Source organism: Sinocyclocheilus anshuiensis, unplaced genomic scaffold, assembly GCF_001515605.1.
Source record: "Sinocyclocheilus anshuiensis isolate Anshui unplaced genomic scaffold, SAMN03320099.WGS_v1.1 scaffold194, whole genome shotgun sequence".
NCBI classification, from domain to species: Eukaryota; Metazoa; Chordata; class Actinopteri; order Cypriniformes; family Cyprinidae; genus Sinocyclocheilus; species Sinocyclocheilus anshuiensis.
Genome location: NW_015546074.1, coordinates 645,035 through 648,604, shown reverse-complemented (window position 1 = coordinate 648,604; position 3,570 = coordinate 645,035).

Genomic DNA, 3,570 nt, shown 5'->3' with positions numbered 1-3,570 from the left:
GCATGGCCCTCACGTAGATTGGTCTAGCAACTCTGTCTTGTCATGGAGCCAGTTTTGTCTTGCGTCTTGTTTGGGTGCTGCCTCTTTTCTTGTGTCTGTGTGCCCTGTCTTGCAGGCGGAGACGGCTGATTTGACCGGGGTCCCGGCAGAGTACCACGACCTGCGCCTGGTGTTCAGCAAGTCCCGGGCCACCTTACCTCCGCAACGCCCATATGATTGTGCCATTGAGCTCCTCCCAGGCACTTCTCCGCCTAAGGGTCACTTTTTTTCCTTTTTCCTTTCCTGAAAGAGAGGCCATGGACAAGTATATTAACGAATCCCTCAAAGCCGGCGACCCTCTTCCCTCTTCATCTCCCGCAGGTGCTGGGTTCTTCTTTGTCAAGAAGGACAGCTGCGCCTGGTGTTCAGCAAGTCCCGGGCCACCTCCTTACCTCCGCATCGCCCATATGATTGTGCCATCGAGCTCCTCCCAGGCACTTCTCCGCCTAAGGGTCACTTGTTTTCCCTTTCCGGTCCTGAAAGAGAAGCCATGGACAAGTATATTAACGAATCCCTCAAAGCCGGTCTCATCCGACCCTCTTCATCTCCTGCAGGTGCCAGGTTCTTCTTTGTCAAGAAGAAGGATGGCTCCCTGTGTCCCTGTATAGATTATCGAGGCCTGAACGACATCACTATAAAGAACAGGTACACCTTGTCTCTTATGTCGTCTGCCTTTGAGCTTTTGCAGGGAGCCAAGGTCTTCACCAAGCTTGACCTCCGGAATGCCTATCACCTGATTCGCATATGTGAGGGGGATGAGTGGAAAACAGCTTTCAACACACCCACGGGAAACTTTGAGTACCGGGTCCTACCGTTTGGTCTGACCAATGCCCCAGCTGTCTTCCAGGCCCTGGTTAACGACGTGTTGAGAGACATGGTGAATCGCTTTGTCTTCGAGTATATTGACGATATCTTGATATTTTCTCCGTCTCTGCAGGTACACACTCAGCATGTTCGCCAGGTGCTACAACGGCTGCTGGAGAACCAGCTTTATGTCAAGGCGGAGAAGTGCGTCTTCCATGCCCAGTCGGTTCCGTTCTTGGGGTTCATAATTTCTGCAGGAGAGATCAAAGCTGACCCCTGTAAGATAAGGGCCATTGCCAAGTGGCCAGCTCCTGACTCTCGTAAGGTTAAAGTCCCGGTTTATCTCTGCTCCTGTCTTGTCTATTCCAGACCCTGAATGTCAATTCATTGTTGAGGTGGATGCCTCCGATGTCAGAGTAGGCACTGGCCTATCACAGCGGTCACCCCAGGATGGGAAGGTGCACCCCTGTGCCTTCTTCTCCCACCGCCTGAGTCCCCCAGAATGGAATTACGACATAGGTAATCGGGAGTTGTTGGCGGTCAGGCTGGCTTTGGGGGAGTGGCGTCACCGGTTGGAGGGTGCAGCTCAGCCCTTCCTGGTCTGGACGGATCATAAAAACCTTGAATATATCTGTTCAGCCAGGAGGCTGAGCTCCCAACAGGCTCGCTGGGCCCTCTTCTTTGGCCGATTCAATTTCACCCTGTCTTTCAGGCCCGGATCCAAAAATGTCAAGCCCGATGCACTTTCTCGTCTGTTCGAGGCCTCTGGGGAGGAAGAATCAGTTGACACCATTTTGCCCAAAGAGGTGGTGGTGGCATCCCTCTCCTGGGGCATCGAAAGACAAGTAGAGGAGGCTTTACTCAAAAGTCCAGTGCCGAAGGGGGTTCCGGCGGGCAGTCTGTTTGTTCCACCCAAACTTCGCATCCCTTCTCACCCCTGGTCACACTTGGCCCTTGATTTTGTCACTGGCCTCCGTGAATCAAAGGGCAACACTGTCATTCTCACGGTGGTGGACCATTTCTCCAAGGCGGCCCATTTCATTCCCCTTCCCAAACTCCCCTCAGCCAAGGAGACTGCACAGGTGGTCATTCTGATTCATGGTCTTCCGGTCGACGTGGTCTATGATAGGGGTCCCCAGGTTGTCTCCCGGTTTTGGAGGGAGTTCTGTCGGCAGATCGGAGCCTCCACGAGTCTGTCATCAGGATTCCATCCCCAGACCAACGGGCAGTCCGAGCGGGCAAACCAGGATTTGGAACGTACTCTCCGCTGCCTTGCATCCCACAATCCGAGCTCCTGGTGCCAACAGCTGTCCAGGGTAGAGTACGCCCATAACTCCCTTCCGGCCTCTGCCACAGGTATGTCCCCATTCCAGTGTTCTGTAGGTTATCAACCCCCCTTGTTTCCCACACAGGAACCCGAAGCTGCGGTCACCCGAAGCTGCATTCCCGTCTGCCTTGGCTTTCGTCCTACGGTGTCGACGCACCTGGAAGAGAGCTAAGGTGGCCTTGGCCCGGGCTAATAGGCAGACCAAAGCAGCGACCGACTGACCGACCGGACTCCTGCTCCCTGTTATGTGTGTGGTCAAAGTGTATGGCTCTCCACCAAGGACCTGCCTCTCAGGGTAGCCTCATGCAAGCTGGCACCCAGGTTCATTGGCCCATACCGGATCACCAAGGTCTTGAGTCCGGCGGTGGTGCGGCTCAAGCTTCCTACCACGCTTGGTCGGGTGCACCCTGTTTTTCATGTCTCGAGGGTTAAACCTGTGTTGTATTCCCCTCTTATTCCCTCTGCCCCAGCCCCCCTCCCCCCCCATCTAGTGGATGGCTCGCCGGTCTATTCTGTGCGGAAGTTGCTAGATGTCAGACGTAGGGGTTGGGGCTTTCAATATCTTGTGGACTGGGAGGGCTATGGTCCGGAGGAGAGGAGCTGGATTCCAGCCCGGGACATTTTGGATCGGACGCTGGTCGAGGACTTCTGTCGGCGATGAGGTGAGCCCCTTCCTGCGGCGCCTGGTGGCGTCCGGTCGGAGGGGGGGTACTGTCATGCCCTCGGTTTGATCACCCTGTCCTTTGGTTGTCGTGTTTTGTAGTTTGATCACCCTGTCCTTCGGTTGTCGTGTTTTGTATCTGTCTGCATGTTGTGAGCACATGGTGTTTTGTTTTGATCGTTCGCCGTGTACTCCTCTGTGGCGTTCCTCCCTCCCTCTTGTTACCACCCTTACTGCTCATAATTGGTTGATTTCGCTCACCTGAATTCAATGTTTTGTTCATCTATCGCTCTATTTATTCCCCTCTTGTGTGTCATCTGGTGCCAGATCGTTGTTTGCCAGTTCGCCAACGCTCAGCCGCCCGTCTGGTCCTGTCTAGTCCTGTTAAGTCGTGCCATTGTCCACTCCCTGTCAGGTTTTTTGTTGCTTCTTCCAGTTGTTTTGTTTTTCTATTTCTCCTTCTTCGTTTCCTAGGCTGGGCATCTGCATTCCTGCAGAAGTTCTCTCGCTCCACTCGGACGCCGGCTCCCTTGCTTCTTTCTTCCCTCTCTGCTCTCTAATTCCCCATGCGGCCGCACCATTGAGCGCCCTCTGCCGGGTGTTTTTTGCAAGGACGTTTTGGTTTGCTCATTGTTTCTGTTGGACAATTTTTTCCCTAAATACCCCGGCTGGATTTTTGTTCTTTTGAGGAATTTCCCTTTTTGTTTGGACTCATTAAAAATAAACTGTTTTCCTGCTG